Source organism: Notamacropus eugenii, chromosome 7 (genome assembly GCF_028372415.1).
Source record: "Notamacropus eugenii isolate mMacEug1 chromosome 7, mMacEug1.pri_v2, whole genome shotgun sequence".
In the NCBI taxonomy this organism is placed as follows: Eukaryota; Metazoa; Chordata; class Mammalia; order Diprotodontia; family Macropodidae; genus Notamacropus; species Notamacropus eugenii.
The window spans coordinates 125451958-125471524 of record NC_092878.1 but is presented as its reverse complement, the minus strand read 5'-3'; the positions used below and the strand labels follow the sequence as shown (position 1 = coordinate 125471524).

General features: G+C 39.2%; 1 long non-coding RNA gene across 1 annotated transcript in view; it reads right to left on the bottom strand.

The window, feature by feature from the left end:
* Positions 1-19567, bottom strand: part of LOC140513397 (uncharacterized) — an 81968-nt gene that overhangs the window by 4551 nt on the left and 57850 nt on the right. Inside the window, exons 3-4 of the long non-coding RNA XR_011970158.1 lie at positions 1681-1785; positions 355-462 (exon numbers count right to left, since the gene is read on the bottom strand). This is a non-coding gene — a long non-coding RNA (uncharacterized lncRNA). The remainder of the gene's footprint in view (positions 1-354; positions 463-1680; positions 1786-19567) is intronic.

Here is a 19567-nt window from a genome sequence, read left to right as displayed (position 1 = left end):
GTTTTCTGATAGACCCCAGGTTTCCAGGATGGTCTCAGTCTGAAAATAACTCTGAACTTGAAATCAGAAAAATGTGAGTCTAATTGCCACCTCAGACACTTAAAACAGCCAGATATAGAGAGCCACTGCCCCAAACTCAGATCATGATGACTCAGTGGAACCCAAGAAAATTTGGTTTGTTGTCCAGATCTCTTGGCAACTCTTGCGTAAACTTTTGCAATAGCTTCCTGCCTCAGGCATCTCCCTGTTCTTATCCATTCACTACATAGTTGTCAAATTGACATTGGAAAGCACAAGTCTGACCTTGATTTAGGTTTAAAATCTGCCTCTTTTCAAGATCTGTCTCCAACTTACCTTTCCAGACTTAGTAAGTGTCACTTGCCTTCATATACTCCTTGTTCTAGCCCAGGGCTTCTTAACCTTTGTTGTGTCATGGACAGATCCCTTCTCAGAATTATGTATCTGATATGAATAAAATAAAACACATGGATTACAAAGGACACCAATTATACTGAAACGTTGTTGTTCTGTAGTTTTTCAGTCATGGCTGACTTTGTGACCTCATTTGAGATTTTCTTAGCGAAGATGTTGGAGTGGTTTGCCATTTCCTTTTGCTCATTTTTATAGATGAAGAAACTGAGGCAAATAGGGTGTTTCACAGATAACACGCAGGAGGCACTAGAGGTTTTGGACTCCAGGCTCCAATAGATTCACTCATGATCTGGTCAGACAGGCAGGACAGGAAGACAGATTCAGAGGGGTTAATAATCTTACTGTATGCTGTCTAGCCTTCTCAAGAGGGAGTTGCTGATAATAAGAGTACCAGCTCCTATAGCATTCCCTAATCAACCTCCTGAGAGGAGCCAATGAAAAGAGGGAGGCAACTACCCTCACATCATGATGGGGTCAATGGAGACAAGCACAGCTTGTGCACCATTCCTTCAGGCCTTGATGGGGGCTGGTTAAGGTACACACAGATTCCCCTATGGGTTCCCCATGGTTTCCCCCATTCACTGACCAGTGCCTACTTGCTTTCTAGGGCAACAGACAAAGAATGCATCTTGCCAACATTAAGCTTTCAGATTAACTTTTAGCAATATTCTGTGAAAGCATATTAACTATTACTTATGTCATCTCTATATTGTACTGTGCAGTCTCAGGAAGACTATCACTGTGATTCTAGGAATTACTATCTAGAATCCTTGGGGCTATCCTGGGAGTTTTTATCTAACACCTCAAAACTAGACATTGCCATGGCCATGGATCCTGAGAAACTGACTCTATAAAGGATAACAAAATCCTCCTTACTTATGTAGGGTTGAGTGACTTGCCCAGGGTCACACAGCTAATAGGTGTTTGAGGCAAGATCTGAACTCAGGAAAATGAGTCTTCCTGGCTCCAGGCTCAGGACTCTATCTATTGTGCCACTTAGCTGTCCTTATATTGAAATAGCTAATAATTTTTTTAAAAAAAGAAGTTTCAAGATCCCAGATTAAGAACTACTCCTCTAGCCAAACTCCATTACTTGCTATTTAACTTATACTGTATTCCACCTCCCTTCTCATGTCCAGGTTGCAGTGTAACACCCTACTTCCTCTCCCCTATTCTTACTGTCCTTCAAAGCTCAGTTTAAGTGCCATATAATTGCATTATTCTCATTCTGTGCCCCTAAAAAATTACCTTATATTGACTTTGCATTACGTTTTGTATTTCCTCGTATGTGTGCATGTTGCTTCTTGAAGGCAGGAAGTTGCATTTCTCTCACTGTATGTCCAGTGCCTGTAGCTGGCTCATAACAATGAAAATAACAATAAAAACTAGTATTTATGTAGCACTTTTTAAGATTTGCAAAACTATATACATATATCATATATATGTGGTGTATGCACGCACACACACACACATATATATACATACACACACACACACACACACACACATATATATATATATATATAAATCCCTTTGATCCTTAAACAACCCAGACAGGTAGGAGCTATAATTATCTCAATTTTATACAGGACAAAACTAAGGCTGAGGGTGGTTACGTGAATTTCCCAGAGTCACACAACTAGTAAATGTCGGAGATAGGATTCAAACTCATTCTTCTTGACTCCTAATCCAGCTCTCTATCCATTGTGTAGTTCAATAATTGCTTATTGATTGACTACTTAGTGGTTTTTAAGAAATCCTAAATATCTCTGAAAACAAATTGTATAAAGAACAAATTCTTTAGTTCATTTAACAAAGGCTGATTAGCTACCTACTAGTTATACTGGGCTATCAGAACACAGAATTGGGCAGTAACAGCCTGGGAGAAAATAAGAAATATAAGGGCCAGAGGAGTCTTGACAGGTAATGAATGGCCTTATGAGGGATGTGGCTACAATGGAAAATGATTCCAGAGTACCACAAGTTGGAGTAGGAAGGTAGGATACAGAGTCTGAGAAATGAGAACCAGAACAAAGAGAAAGGAGTGCTTATAAAAGCAAAATGCCAGGCTGGCATAGTCACAAAGCCTCTCTAAGATATGGTATAGTAGTCTGGGGCAGACCTAGAGTCAACTAATTCAAATATCACAGCCATCTAGTTTAGTAATCTTCAAATTCAATATGTCAACAATGGAATGTGTTAGCCAAAAAAAAAAAAAAAAAGATGAGCTTAGATTACAGTAATAGAAACTCCCAATTGTCCCAGAAGTGACAATCTCACTGTGCTCTGCCTTATATTCAATAAGGATAAACTAGAATATGGACATGGAGATCTACCAAGATAGTGGCAAGACAATAAACTCATATGACAGGAGGAATAGAAGGAATTAAGGATGTTTAGTCTTGAAATGAGAAGGTTTAGAGGCACATGATTGAAGTTATTCGGTCATTCAAGTCCATTGGAGCCTAACTCTTCATGACTCTATGGACCATAGTCCATGGGGTTTTCTTGACACAGATACTAGAGTGGTTTGCCATTTCCTTTTCCAGTGGATTAAGGCAAATAGGGTTAAGTGACTTGCCTAGGATCACATGGCTAGTAAATATCTGAGTTCACAACTGAAGCCAGGCTCAGCATTCTATCCACTGAGGCATCTAGCTGCCTGAGGGATATAGTAACAGTCTCTAAGTATTTGAAAGGCTGTCATGTGGCAGACAGATTAGACTCTTTCCTTTTGCTTTCTCTTAGAGGACAGTTATAAGTAACTGTTAAAAATTTCAGAGGCACATTTAGGCTCAAATATAAGGAAAAACAACATGATGTCCAAAACAATGTACAGCTTCAGAAAACAGTGTTTTCCTTGTCTCTATGGGTCTTTAAGAAGAAGCTGATTGCTGCTTATTTAAGATATTATGGAGAGGATTCTTGTGCAGTGTCCAGAGGATTTCAGTTCAATTCTCAGTTCTTTCATCAACTTGTCATTTAAGTGAACTTTGGGCAAGTTATTTAACTTCCCTGGATGTTAGCTTCTTCATCTATTACATGAGGGGATTGGTCTAGATAATTTCTTAGGTCCCTTCTAACTGCCCAGCCTGTGAACTCAAAGGTCACTTTTCCCACTGAGATTCTGTGATTTTATATGTAACTGTAATGGCAAGAAAAGTAGGATTTTTTGCTGTTTTTCTGGCTTGAGTTTTAGCCAATGAAGTGCCTTGGATTGAGTCTTGCCTTTGAATCAAGAGCATTTGATTGAATCGAGTCTTGGATTGAATCAAGGGTATTGTATTGAATCAAGAATCTTTGATGGGAAACAGAACATATATGTACATAGACATATAGATATATAGACACATACACACGTGTACATAAATGTATATGTGTGTATATGTGTATGTAGGGGAACTTGCTTGTGTAGAGGACTAACAGAAAGAATGTTTGTGATGTCAGTGCTCCCTCTGTTGATCTGTGTTGATTTCTCAGACAGAAAACCTGTCTGTTGGTCTTCATGAGTGAATTGAGCTGAAGAGAGGAGATCCGCCCATTGGAAGGAAGCTTAGTTTATGCCCTTTTTAAGAGCTGTCCAAGTGGATTGAGATGATGGTGCTGGTGATGTGCATAAAAATTGTTATAGCCCTGTTAAGCTTTGTTTTCCTAGAAACAGAAGCTCCAGGCAGGAGCCCCTGGAGCCTGCTGTCAGGCAGAAGCAGGAAGAGTTTGGAGTGGTACAGGCCCCTTGAGCTGAGACAAGGAGGAGGAGCAGAGAGCTGCCTGTGTATGAACCTAGACAAGAGCTGGGAGCAGTTGCCTATCTGGAGGCCTGTGGTGTTGTTAAAGCCAAATCATGTGGTTAAATCAGGACATGCCTACTGTTCAGTGGGGCCCATAAGGAAATTACAATATTGGGACTGGGGACAGCTTTACTAGAATTCCATCAATAATGTACAGTTTTAAGGACTGGACCCTCCTTGTTAAATACCCCCAATAGATATCAGTAGTAGGAAAAACCAAGAAAGATATATTTGGGTAAATGATACTATCTATCAACAATCTTGCGAGTTGGGTTATGGAAATGAGACTTATTATCTCATCTATTGGGGGCAGTACATAAAATGCCTGACCTGGAATCAAAAAGACACTGAATAATATTTTCTGGGATTCTTCTTTTCCTTTATTAAAATGTGTGTTACTTGAGAACAGATTTTTGCATTTATATCTCCAATACTTAGCACAATGCCTGGCAAACACTGAGCATTAAACACATGCTATTTTCATTGATGGGGCAGCTATACGGTATAGTGAATAGATGCCAGGTTTAAAGTTAGGAAGACTCATCTACCCTAGTTCAAATCTAGCCTCAGACATTTATGAGTTGTGTGACCCTGGACAAGTCATTTAATCTTGTTTGCCTCAGTTTCCTCATCTGTAAAATGAGCTGGAGAAGGAGATGGCAAACCACTCCAGTACCTTTACCAAGAAAATCCTCCAATGGGGTCATGAAAAGTTGGACATAACTGAACAACATCTCATTTATCAAGATGAAAAACTGAAGCTTAGTGAAGTTAAGTAGCAGAATTAGAGAATGGGAGAGTTTAAGATGCACATGGTAGAAAAGTAGATGGGAAAAGCATGAGACCATTGTCTTTACTAGCGAAAACTAGCTTTTTTTTGTAAGGATTCCAAACATGTCACATGCCAAGGAAGAGAATTTAAACTAAGTTTCAGCCAAGCAGAAATTCCAAGTAACAAAGACACCCGACAGGAAGATATACAGTGGGGCTGAAAAACCAAAAACTCTTGTGATTCTCTTCCATTTTTAAGGGCTTGTCAGTTCAGTTTTGTAGAAATTGTAACAAACAGGGATGGGACTGGTGGTGCTATAAGTATATCCACTTTATGAGTCACTACTTCCATGAATGAGTGAGGTCCAAGGAAACAACCTTTCAAAATAGAGAAGGGGGAAATGGAAAGAATCAAATTGTTCTTAAACATATCTGCCCTGACTTGCATATTGAATCAACATAAAGTTTTCCATTTTGCTGTATATTGACTGAATAACAAAATTTACTTTCTGTATAAGGATCATGTGTGATTTAATTACATATTGTTAGTCTGAAAAAACTATAAAGTGAGGCTTATATTTTTACTACCCCTGGACTAAAACAAGTCTAAGGAATTTCAGTTCCAAAAACCATGTTACAAATCCCTTATAATATAATAAATACGGTAATCATTCCACACTTCCCTGTGTTAGTCAAGGGCATCACTCTCCTGCCAATCACTCAAGTTCACAAGCATGGTACATAAACTTCCATTTCTCATTCTCATTGAGTCCATACATCCAGTGAGTTACCAAATCTTGTCTTTTTGAAAAGACATTTCTGGCAGACATCTTCTCTTCACTCTAGTTCTGGCCTCCACCACCTTTTGCCTGGACTAATGCAGTATAGTCCTAGTTGGTTTCTTTGTCTCACTTTTTTCCCCCCCTCTAATCCATCCGCCACATAAAAAGTGATTTTCATAAAGCATAGTTCTGACCATGTCACTCAACTCCCGTGGCTCCCTATTATCTCTAAGAAAGATCAAACAGAAATTCTTTAGTTTAAAACTTTTCATAATCTCACTCCTTTCTATCTTTCCAACCTTTTGACATGTCATATCCCTTTCTGCATTCTTTGATACATAGCTTACTTGCCAGTATTCATATGCAATAGTCTACCTTCTATTTCTTTTCTTTTGCATTGGCTATTTCTCATGTTTAGAATGCTCTCCCTTCTTTTTCCAGCATCTTGGAATCCTTGGTTCCTTTAAAACTCAAGTCCTTCTACTTGAGGCCTTTCTTGCTGCCTTGGTTATTAGAATCTTCCTTCCTCAAATTATCTTATATTCATTTTGCATACGCTATATTTATACTTACCCATGTACATATACACACATACGTTATCTCCTGCAGAAAGATTCCCTGAGAATAGAAAGCTGTTTCATTTTTGTCATTTTATCTCATCTTTAGCATAGTATCTGGCATATAGTTGGTGATTACTAAATGCTTGCTGATTGATCGAATCCCTGTAACTTGGAGATTATGAGTTTCTTATAGATACGGCAACATCTGTTTTAGAAAAAATTGATCTTACATTTTTATGAATCAATGCTATATCTGGACAATTGTGAGCAATGGTTGTATCTATGATGAGGCCCCAATTCTAGTACAATCTACTTGTTGAATTCACAAGAATGTTTTGGGATCTGTATTTATAATACAAGATTTGTTATTCATTAGTTAATGAAGGATAGTAAACCTAGCTACCTGATCACATCTCTCTTGGTATTTGGGAAGTCCTAAATGTTCACAATTTGAAATGAAATGTTGTAGTTTCTATGAGTTTCCTTGGAAGATCTGTACCAAGTCAAGGCTCCTTAAAGATAATATTTATTGGTGATAATGGTGGTTCTTGGTATTATTGGTTGAGTTAAAGTGGATGACACCCATGGAGGGACATTTGATTCTGATTTTGGATCTTGGTTGTTTCATAGGCTCCACTTTTGGTTATATTTACTAACTCCAGTAGTGTAGTAGTAGCCTTTGTTACTCTTGATCAGTAAAGTCATTTATGTATGTTTGTCCAAAATGTGTTTATATAAGTTTTTAACCAGTTTATATGCTCTGAGAATATCCACCCTCCTCATTCTTTTTGATGAGGAAATCATTAACCTTTCAATAGCTACTTTAGGGTACTTGACCCTGTGTTTTGTTAATGTTAGATAATTTTTAATTACAATTCTTTTAAAATCTGTTGTCATCCTTTTTTGTCTTAAAAATGCATGTCAAAACTGGTATTAAGTAAGAAGTAGTTGCTTTAAATGTACCCTTCTGATTAAGCTTTGATTTTAATACATCAGTAAGTCTCTTGATATACAGACCACAACTTTCTGTGAGCTGTGTATGTCAGAGAGAGACAAATTCTTTCTTCAGAGTGTTTACTTTCCAACGGTGGGGAAAGGGGAGGGAAAAGACAGTATATGAGAAGTAGTAGCTGGTGAAGGATATGTTGGTCTGGAAAGCCACAGGGATGATAAATGGAACCACAGGGAGGCTGATTGACATACTCCTTCCAGAAGCAATTGTAGTTGATTTGATTTCATTACTGTCCAAAATCAAGAAGTGGTAAATAGGACAGGGAGGTAGGGACACATTCAGGGACATGGAAAGAAGACCATGATGCTGGCTCGATATCATGAGTCAGGATAGCATAGGCTGAGGCAGAAGCTCCAAAGCTGGATGGATGAAGTTCCCTAGGGCATGGTTTCTGGAAGTCTGGCTTAAAGTGTGACAGTAGAAGCATTCACAGAGTGGTGTGGCAGAAATATTACCTAGGTGAAGCAAGATTAGTGATAGATACAGTGGATTCTTACCAACCAGAAGAGCATATCCCTAGGATAAGAAATGCAGAGCTGAGAGGCTTAGCTTTTCCTCAAATACTTTTCAAATGGCAATATACATGTTTCCTCCATCTTGTATTTGTATAACTAATTTAATTTAAAAAATTAATTATGATATTTAACATTTCTGCTTCCAGAATTTTGTCTTTTTAGCTTCTGTGTGTCAAGAATTTTTTAGGTCCAGATGATACTACTCACGTGTTAGCTATCTACGACATCTTTATGTCATTTGCTGATTTGATAAGCATGCTAAGTCATTGTGGAGTGGGATTGGGGGGAGCACTGGATAAAATAAGATTAAAGACAAATCCTTGTGATAATTCTCTAGAACCTCCATAATCCCAAATTGGCATCCTTTGATCTAATGACTAAACCAGTTCTGAACTTGTTTTTGGTAGGGACCTGTGATGTCAGAAGTGTGTGTCTCTTCCATTATGGAAAATTTTTCCCACAGGATACTGATCAACTATTCATCTGTCACATCTTGTCTTAGAAAATTTCCTGGACCATGGAGGTTAAGTCAATTGTCCATGATCCCACTGCCAGTACTTCACAAAGGCAAGATTGGAAGTAGGTCTTCCTAACTTGAAAGCTAGCTCTCTGTCTACCACTGTGCACTGCTACCTCTTTCCTACAGTTGGATTAAAATTCGGTCTAAATCATTTGCCCATAGTCACAAAGCTAAATAGGTAGGAGAGCTTGAACTCAAGCACAGGTCTTCTGACTCCAAGAACAATGTTCTTTTCATTTCAAAATAAAGGGTTCCTATAGACTTACAGGAGAATTCCACCTTAAAAATGAAATAGTCTATTCTCCTCATTTTACAGATTAGGAAGGTTAAGTAGTTATATTAACTTAAAATCTTCCTTAGTGAAAGAAGGGAGTTTTCTTGTCTTCTCTCATATCTAATCAAACTACTCTCGTAATGAACTACTAGAGTCAGAGATGGAGAGACAGAGAGAGAATAGCCTGACTTCATGATTAAGGAGAGCATTGCCTCTGGGTAGAAGATTAAGAACATTAGGTCCTGCTTTTAGGTAGATAAGTTACGAAAAACTATAGAGAAAGTCAGTACAAAGACGGCACTGTAGAAAGAACATAGAACTTGAGGTCACAGAACTTGAGTTCCAATCCTTTCTTGTGTGAATTTGGGCAAGTCACTTCATTTTTCTGGGTCTTAGTTTCTTCATCTGTAAAATGAGGATTTTGGATGAGATGACCTCTAAGGTCCCTTCCAGTTCTTAATCTGTGATCCAACAATATAAAAAAATTCTTCTTCAAGAGAGTAAGAGAGCTATTGTAGGTTGAAGAGGAAATATTAAGGAGATGGAGAAAAATGGCAAGGTCAGGTAAAAGGCATAGAAACAGAATACCTAGCAAAAAAGCACAGTGGAAATGGGTCAGGAGATTGGAAGTCATGTCTGAGGGTGGATAGAGGTGGGAATCCTGAGGTGAGAATTGAAAAGAGACCAACACTGGTATTAGAAAAAGAGCTGAAGTTTCAAAGAAAGAGATGGGCAACAAAATCTTTAACATATTAGGAAGCATGGTTAGAAGGCAGGTCATTAGAAAGCTAAGACTCGTGGGGGAGGGGACTTAGAGATGGGGTGGGACTAGATCTTTGGAAGTGTTTGAAAAGTTGAAAGGCAGTCAGTAGGTATAAGATAGCCTTTTGTGATCTTTGTAGGACACTAAACACCCAGATCAGAAGCACCAGCTGGAATTCACAACTGATTCTGCTAAATCCAGTGCGAGCCAGCTCTGTGCATGGCATCTGTAGTTCCAGAAGACATCTCCCCTGTTAAAATTAATGAGATTTTCAATGCTCCACTGAAATTTGGTGCCTATTAAAAATTCTTCAAAAAATGCCTTTTATCTTTTACATTTTCCTCTGGTTTTTATTTTTCTTCTCTCAGGTTTCCTTCCCTCCAACTGCAAATTACTGAGTCGCTCATCTTTTTGGCTAGCTTTGATGTCACAGTGCCATCTACTTGATCAACAGAGGCATGGTATTTCCCTAGAGAAAGCCAGCTGTTGCCATAACTCCTTAACAAAGAGAATACAGATCATCTCCATTTACTGAAATGACTTTTCCTTCTTATTAGCTGAAACAAATAATTAGAAATGTGTGCAAAACAACCTACCAACCCGACTGATTTTGTGCAAGCAATGGTAACCTTAGAAGCTGTTTTTAAAAGCACAAATTGCTTAAATTGCCACCAATATTAAAATAATACGAGAACGCTGAAAATGAATAAAACAGGCAAAGTTGTCCTCAAGACAAGAAAAAGAGAAGAGATTGAGCTAATGCATTGCTATCATATCTTTTGAAAATTTGTACAGTTTGGAAATGGAAGAAAACGTGAGGTTATCTAATCCAACACCCTCATCTTACAGCTGAGGAAGTGGAAACTGAAGGTCTGAAATGATTTGCTCAAGGTCACACAGATTAACCAGATCAGAGGTAAAATTTGAAACCAGGTCCCTTAATTCCAAATCCAGGACTCTTTCTGTCCTCTCTGCCATTCATTCTAAAGATCATTAAGGTTTTAGGAAGAATTGGCCTGGGAGGAAGATCTTAGTTCTCTGTTGGCCTTTCTTCATCACTGTTGTCAAAGATATAATACATTCACCCACTGACTCCAGAGTGTAAGCTTCTTGCAGGAAGGGAATGTTTTATTTTTGGTTTTGTTTCACTAGCAACTAGTACAATACCTACAACATAGTAGGTGCTTAATAAAAATCCTGAATAAAGAACCTGCTCATTTACTTCAACACTGGATTTTCTTTCTTTTAACAAATGTGCTAGGATAGAAATAAATAACTGTGTGTGCGTGTGCATGCATGTGTGCATGTGTGTGTGTATAAATGTTATCCCATTCAAAGTCGTAGTTTTGGGAGATTATATATTTATTCCAATGATTCTTAAAATTTTTCAAAATATGTTTAGGTCACTCCTTTGAAAATTATCTTGACAGTAATAATGATAATAATTAAAAACAAATAGCATTTATTGAGGGATTACTATGTGCCAAGCACTGTGCTAAGCACCTTGCAATCATTATTTCATTTGATCCCCACAGTAACCTTGGGAAGTAGGTGGTATTATCACCATCTACAGATGAGGAAACTGAGATAGAGGTTAAGAGAATAATCCGTTTAAGAGACATGCAGAAAGAGGGGCATCATTATCATTATAGTCAAACCTCATGAAATTTTTTGAGGGGAGTTTTATTAAAAATGATATTATTGAAATTATCACTAACTTTCAAGTCACCACATGTGACTTGAAATAACTTTGGACTATTTCTAAAAATCAAATCTGCCCACGAGAAAACAGTTTTGCTGCTATTGGTGATAATCATGATACATGACTGTCACTGCTGCGCTCTCCCCTGTCCCCCCAAAATATTGAACCTGGGGAAAGGTATTCTCTAGTTTTTGAGAGACAGAAGGAATTTGAGATATCAAGTTCAATGCCCTTATTCTATGGTCAGGGAAACTGAGGCCCTCAAAAGTAAAATGGCTTGCCCAGTAGCTGTGGCCAGTAAACGGCAGACCAGTACTAGACCAATAGCCTCGTAGACCTTGAGCCAGAAAGGACCTTAGAGACTCCATGGACCAACCAATTATCTCTCCACTGTATCATTCTGCCTACTTCAAGAAGTGTTGTTCTTTGAAAGCAATTCCCAAAATGTTTGGATCAATGACAATTATATTGGACTACTAAGTCTCTGAGGATAACTAGTTACTATAGACAATGCAGCATATTATCTCTCACCTCCATGCCTTTGCTTTGGCTGTCCAGCATTCCTGGAATACACTCCCCTCCTCACTTCCTTCTATCAGAATCCTTCTCTGCTTCTCTTCCAAGTTCAGATCAAGGGCTATCTTCTACATGAAGTTTTCTTGGTCACTCCCCACTCCTAGCTGCTAGTGCTATCCCTATTCCATCACTGTGACCTAATAATATCTATTTTGGCTATACCTATGTAAAGGATGTAATCAAGGGACTCCAGCCCTACCTTGACCCCTTCAGCTCTGGCTAAAGCAAACCTCCTGAGCATGATTGAAGCTGAGTCACTTTCAGAGTCACGTATTTACTAAGGTCCTTTCCAATGGACTTCTGGTTGGATTCCATGTGCCTCTTTCCTTCTTTTCCCCAGATGGGATAGCACAGTGGCAAAGCTCTGTATGGCATTAGCCAATTGGGTGATGAGTTTAGTAGAGCAGTCTACTCATTATACCTGAAAATAAGTGATTCTGACCTCTGGTACTCTCTCCTTTCCTTTCTCTGGAAAGAGTGCCACGTAACTAACTCTCTGGTACTTCCTGAGAATTATGAAGATGTCAAACATATGAGCTCAGTGGGCCTCACGCCTCTAGCTTCTTCCTCTGCTTTTGGTTTCTTTCTCTGAGTATAGGTGTCCAAAAAGTGATCCTGAGAGATGGACTTCTGGGGAGTAGCTATTGAGCTCCTGGGTCCCTAACTCAGCACCCTGTGTAGTTTCTACATCACTTCTCAGAGAGGATGAGTATTGACAAGAAAATGAGCTCAACCCTGACCAATCTTGCCAGTAGACACAGACGCACTTGAGGGTACAGGTCAAGGCAGTGACTGGATCAGTGTCGCAACTTGCCTAAGGTTGGAGGCTAGTGAGGAGAAACAAACTCCCCTCACCAGCCCCACATGGCACTGAACCATATCTCGAGCTATGTAGTTAGTGGAAAGATTTAGAGTCAAAGGAAATAATAGTAAAAATAAATATTGATACATAAATGTATTTGTATATATATTTCCTGTGTGCAAGGAACTGTGCTCAATGTTTACAATGATCTCATTTGATCCTTACAATAACCCTGTGAGGTAGGTGCTATTAGGTTTATTCCCATTTTACAAATGAGAAAACTGAAGCAAACAGAGGTAATATGGCTTGCCTAGGGTCATAGAGCTAGTAAGTGTTTGAGACTGATTTGAACTCAGGTCTTCCTGACTCCAGGCCTGGCATTCTAACCACTTTGCCACCTAACTTCCTATAGTGACATGGGTTTGTACCTTCCTTATGATATTTACTACCTGTGTGACCCTGGCCAAGTCATGACCTCCTTGGATACCATCTTTCTCATCTATGAAATGAAGGCATTGGACTAGATGATCAGCTCTAGATCAATGATATAAACATGTCTCTCCCAGATAGAATCTAAGCTCCTTGAAGGTAGGGAGTGTTTCACTTTGGCCTCTGTATCCCCAGAGCAAAGTTCCTGGCACATAGTAGGTACATAATAAATGCTTATCTATTGTTTGGCTATTTACATTCTGATATATTTGTTTAAAACCCCTCTCATTAATTCATTAGGTCATTAACTTTATCCTCTCTGGTCCTGGTTCTTCTTGGACATTCTCACCTTCTTCCTTCAATATCTTGAGGAACTGTGAATTCTCTGGTGTGGCCCTCACTTCACAGCTGCAGATTACCACTCCTCTGCTCCTAGCAGTCAGTCTTTGTGAACTGCTGTGATGGCTGTGGAGAGCCTGGCAAGGAACCTTTGAGATCTTCAGATGATGGCCTGCACACAGTCCATCAGGGGTCCATACTTGGAGCTCCCTGACATAGGATTTTGGGAAGCCAGTATGACCTCCCCACCATGATAAGGAACTAGAAGGGAACTCACTTTCTTAGACTGTTCAAGACTCAACAGTTGGGGTCCTTCTAGTGCCTTCAATATTCTCTAACTATCCATCATTTAATTCATATCAGAAATTTTCAAGGTACTAGTATACCCTATCTTCAGATTCCATCCCCCCACCACTCCCTCATCCCCACGAGCTCCAGGATTCCTTCTGGCCTTGATGAATTCTAACACTTCCCTGGAATCTCACATTTCTTTTACTATCTCTTGTATTATGAAAACTCAACCTAAGAGGCAGAGTTGGAACTAGGAATTCTGCTGTCCAGGACTAATTAGTTAAGTAGGAAAAGGAGAAGGAGGTTGGGGGACAAACTGAAGATAATCTGCCCTGGGTGGTTTCAGGGATTCTGGGAGAAGGGACATCCTGTTGTCCACAAGTACAAGTCCCAGAACCACACACAGCTCTTGATTCCTCATACTTTAGAAGAAGACAAAGGACTAGGTAGGAACAAATATTGGTACATGAGGGGATGAGATTGTGGGAAGAAAGTGCTCTTGAAGGGGAGGGACCTTTAGGAGTGGTGTCACATGGCACGGGGCTCATGGGTCACAGAGAGGAAGTGTGCCCCCCAGATGCCAACTCTGCAAGGCAAAGTTTAGGCTGCCCTGCCCTAATTATGACACTGCTAAGGCATCCTTCAATCTACATTTTGTTGGCTTCAACATGATTTCAGTTTTTCTTATTTCATTAGTAGAGATTCCTCATAGAATTCCAGAATGTCTGAGATGGAAGGGACCTTAGAATTCATCATGTCAACTCCTTTATTTTTCTGATGAGGAAACCAAGATCCTGACAAATTAAATGATTCTTATATGGCCAAAAAATGGGAAAGCTAGAATTTAGAGCCAGGTCTTTTCATTCTCCTTCTAGTGGCTTTACCATTATATGGATCATAGAATTTCAGATTTAGAAGTGTCCTCAGTGACCACATAGCACAACCTTGCAAATCTACATTTCTAGCTTTCACCTTTTGACCCACATCTTAAATTGCCTCCTGGTGGTTAATACTGTAGGTATCTCTAGTCAGATATTTTATCATTACCTCAAACAGAAAATGTATAAAACTGAAATTATCATCTTTTTTCCTGAAGCCAGCTACCACTTTGGACTTCTCCATGCACAAAGCAACAATATTATTTAACGGAAATAACAATGAGCCACGAAATTGGTATCAGATTTAACATGTCACTTCAGCAGTCAACAAGCATTTACTAAGTACTGTCACATAAGAAAACAATTTCTTCTATCTCAAAAAAAATGACTACAACACAAAAGATTCATCATTGTGTATTAACAAATCATCGGGTAACTCATGGGTCTGGAACTCTAGGACATGGACTATTTCATTCCTTGCATTTACAGCATTTTCCTGGAAGTTTCTCTGGGCAGTGTGGGATCTTCCCCAGATCAGCAGTATAGTTGTAGGAAGTCTTTCATCTGAGTAGCCAGTTCCAACTCAGGAACTCCCAACCTCTCAAACTCCCAAAGTTACCAATGGGGCCAAAACCATCCATTACTCGGGGTCACTGTTCTTGACCTGGGGAAGCAACCCAAACAAAAGAGCAAGCCAGCAACTAAATGTCTAGTCTCAGATTCTCATGGGTAAACACATATTCTCACTGCCATATGCCTGTATCTGCCATTGCCACTGGTGAGGAAAGGGGAAAATATCTCCTCATCTACTCCATTTTCTGGAAATCTAAGGGGGAGCCGGCAAAGTCCCAAGTGACAAGCTTGATAAAAGAGGAAGGCTGAGCTTTTCATGCCAGTTCCTTTTTAACCTATCAAATGGACAGCTTCTCCTGACTCAGTAGCCAATCCCCTTTGCTGCAATACCAGTCAAGGGAACCAAGAAACCAATCCAAACTGATATGTCATGTTTGTCCTTCACCAGGAGGTTCCGCCCAGGTTCCAAGAAACCAGGACTCCTGCTCCATAGGATTGCCTCCTTTTATCCAAGTGTTGTGCTGATATCCTGGTGTTAGAGGAAGGCAGCAAAATGAATAGAAAGTAGAAGGCAACCAATTTATGATGGAGTGCTATATATAATCCATAGAATTAATAGCATATTCATATAAGAGGCAGCATATGTAGTAAATAAAGAATTGGTCTCAAAGCCAGGAAGCCTGAGGCTCAAATCCTACTTCTGAAAGATCCTTGCTGTGCAATCCTAAGCAAGTCACTTAACTTCTCAGTATTCTAGTCAATTCTATAAGATTAACTTGTGGAGAAGGAATGTACGTGCAGAGGGAGTTTACTCATCTGGTAACGCCATAAATTAAGAAAAATCAAAGGTCCAATCCTTTATCCCCCACATTCAGACAATTTATAGTAGAGATGATAATACAAATTAAGGAACACAAAATTATTTGGTAGGAAGGGGTTAAGGAATAGGAGTTGGGATTTCTAATCCTCAATCCAGAATTTGGGATGTTGAGCAGGCATGACCATTTCTCACTTCAGCCAAAAAGTCCTTCACCTCTACCTGGATAAATGCTCTAGTGAGAAAGTTAACTAACTGGCTGTCTTTCATGTACACCCATAGAATGTGAGCATCTTTGAAATGCAAACTTCTAAGATAGTTTCTTATTTCAAAAGTCTGGAACAGAAAAATAAATCCCTGAAAATAGTTGACTTTACTTAGGGTGAGAAAAGAGCTTAATCAGTCCCCAAACCCCACACAGAGTACATTCAAAGGTGTGCATTTCTCTTTCCTTTTGTATGATATAACACCAAGTATTGTCATTTTGCTAGGCATAGAAACAACCGGTGTGATTTAAACTTTCAACAGAAAAATTCCACAAAAATGTACAAGCATCATTAAACTCATGCACCAGGAAGAGACACAGTTTTCAGCCTCAGAGAGGATAAGAAACATATGGAGAGGAAATGATGTATTCCAGTGTCTTTGCAAAGGAACCATAAAAATAAGGTCTTAGAAAATCTTGCCATGTTATTTTCAAATCTGGAGATTGAATTTAGTAGAGACTTGTTTTCAAAGTATTCAGTTTCATGTAGGAGACTCTTTTTCACAAGTTTAGGTCTTCAGTGTATTTGTATTAAAACCCCTTGGCAATGAAGTGTGCAAAATTTTTTGTGAGTCTTCTTGAACTTGGCCTTTTGTGACCCTGTAGCATGTTGATGAAAGGGACTTTGGTGACAAACCCAATGCTACTCTGTGAGCCAAGATTGCCCTGTTTTCTGAAGTTATTTAAGCCAATGGAAAACTTGTAGTCAGGTCATTTTACATGACCCAGGAATTGCTTAACATTACCAAAGCAATTCCAGTGAAAATTCTCATTGTCCGTTTTGGCCAAGATTCTACAAATTTGTTTACAGAGCATATCTTTTAGCTTAATGTTATTTTATACACATGGTCTGTCAGAGAGACTCACCAAGAGAAAAAAAAATTAGCAACTTAGCTAAATGGTTAATTATTTAGGGAAGGGATTTAGTGAGATTATTAGATATTTTGAACAAAAAGGATAAAAACGACCATGTGTTCTGTTTAGGGAGGTTGTACAGAATACTATTAAAAAAAAAAACAAATTACCAAATAACTTTGCTGTAATAGAATTTTCTTAAATGGATGTAGGGGAAGGAAATATACTGCGTGCCAGTGCTAAATGCTTTACAAACATTATCTCACTTGATCCTCACAACGACCCTGTGACATTTTATTCTTGTTCAGTCATTTTCAGTTGCATCTGACTCTTTGTGACTCCATTTGGGGTTTTCTTGGCAAAGATACTGGAGTGGTTTGCCATTTTCTTCTCCAGCTCATTTTACAGATAAGGAAACTGAGATAAACAGTTAAGTGACTTGCCCAAGGTCATATAGTAAGTATCTGAGGCTAGATTTGAACTCAGGAAGATGGGTCTTTCTGATTCTAGGCCTGGCACTTTATTTGCTGTGCTAACTAGCTACCCCAATCCTTTGACATAGGTACTATTATTATCCACATTTTACAGTTGAGGAAACTCAGGCAAACAGAAGCTAAGTGTCTTGTCCAGAGTCACATTTCTAGTAAATATCTGAGATAGGACTTGAACTTAGTTCTTCCTGATTCTAGGTCCAGTGCTTTATCTACTTCATCACCTAGCCACCTCATGTAGCACGTCAAAACTCTGGATTTGTTTTCCCAACGCATACTCCCACTGACAGTTGGGTCCTCAGAGCACAGGAGTCACAGGGGAAACTTCAAGGGGTTGTATAGTTGTTCCATAATACTCTCACACATGAGCTCCTATCCAGTGTAATCCCCCCCAATATCATTCACCCAGTTAATATCTCCCAATATCAATGGTCAGTTGATACCTCCTCAGTATCATATATAACCAATTCGTATCAACCTGCTTTTACAAAAGAATGTTTACTGAGAAGTTATATCAAGACCCAAAGTACTAAAACCCCTCTGAAACCAGGATCCAACTTGGTCCTGGAGTTTAGTGGGTTAGCACTTGAAGTGTGAATGGATTCTTCCCACCAAGTTCACTTTGGATTGTGGTATAACTGGTAGAAAAGTCATTCTCTTGCTTGCTGACCATGATATCTTCACTGCCTAGTCAATCCATAGCTGTCTTGAGTCAAGCAAGTCAATCTTCAGGGCTGTACTGGCTCACTATTCTACTGTGACTAAGGCATTCTCTGTTACTAGATCCCTGGTATCTCTTGCAACTTGTAAAAGCTCATAAAGTTATTCTGTCTTTGATACTCATACATCTAAAATCAAGGAAGGATAAACACTATAGAGACAGAAACATTGGCTATGGTTGTTGTTGAGTCGTTCAGTTGTGTCCAAGTCTTCCTGACCCTGTGGGCCATAACACACCAATATCGTCCATGGGGTTTTCTTGGCAAAGATGCTGGAGTAGTTTGCCAGTTCCTTCTCCAGCTCATTTTACAGAGGATGAAAGTAAGGCAAATCAGGACAAGTGACTTACCCAGGGTTACACAGCTAATAAGTGTCTGAGACCAGCTTTGAACTTAGGTCTTTTTGACTCCAGGCCCAGTGTTCTACTACGCTAGAAATACTGGTATGTGTATTAAGGTGTTCATGACCACATGGCAGCCCAGGCAGCTGACTGTAGCAGGCTACCTACCTTCCTCTTTACCTAGAGGCTTATAGTACTTCTTTCTCTTTGATTAAATTCTGTGGGGGTAGGGAAGAGGAGAGAGAGAGAGAGAGAGAGAGAGAGCAGAGAGAGTGAAAGAGAGAGAATTCACTTGTTTGTGCCTTTTGTATGTACATTCAGTTCTAGCTCAGCAGTTAATTAAAAGATTATTCTTCATCATGTGTTAATCAGCTAATAAAGTCATAGAATGCCTATGCATGCTTTGAATTGGAGGCAGGGCCCTTTGCTTATGTATCCCTAATCAAGAAAAAAAAGGGTCACTAAGACTCCATAGGAGTATGTACCAGGCAAAGTACACAGCACATAATCCAAGGACTGAGCTCCTATCAGCCAGAACTTCTACTCCCTGCCCTCTCCATCCCATACAATCCCCCTTACATGGATAAACTGCTAAATTCCACAGTCTCAGGAAGTAGGGCCTAGAGATGATGTAGAATTAAGCAAAAAGAAGAGAAATACTTTGATTACAGTGGGAAGATGAAGGTTCAACCAATCAGCTATCACATTTATTATTGTAACAAACACGCTACCCCAACTCCTTTGCTCCTCCAAGATCCTCTAATCTCTTCCATATGAATCAATGTTTAGCTTATTTTGTGGTGCTATGCGGCCCTGCCATGAGATGTAAAGGCCACCATCAGCTCTCCCAGAACTTCTTTTGCATCAGTCACCCAGGACTCAACTCAGTGACAATGACAGTAATACTGAATTCTCATTACTGTTACTCTTTTTCTAAGATTCCCTAAATCTGGGACCTCTGTGAGTGAAGACTGAAATATTCCTTGCTCCTCCTATATCTTTTTCTCTAGATTCTCCAAAGCACCATAAAACTCTCTGTACCATTACAGGTAGACAGATGAATACTTAGATA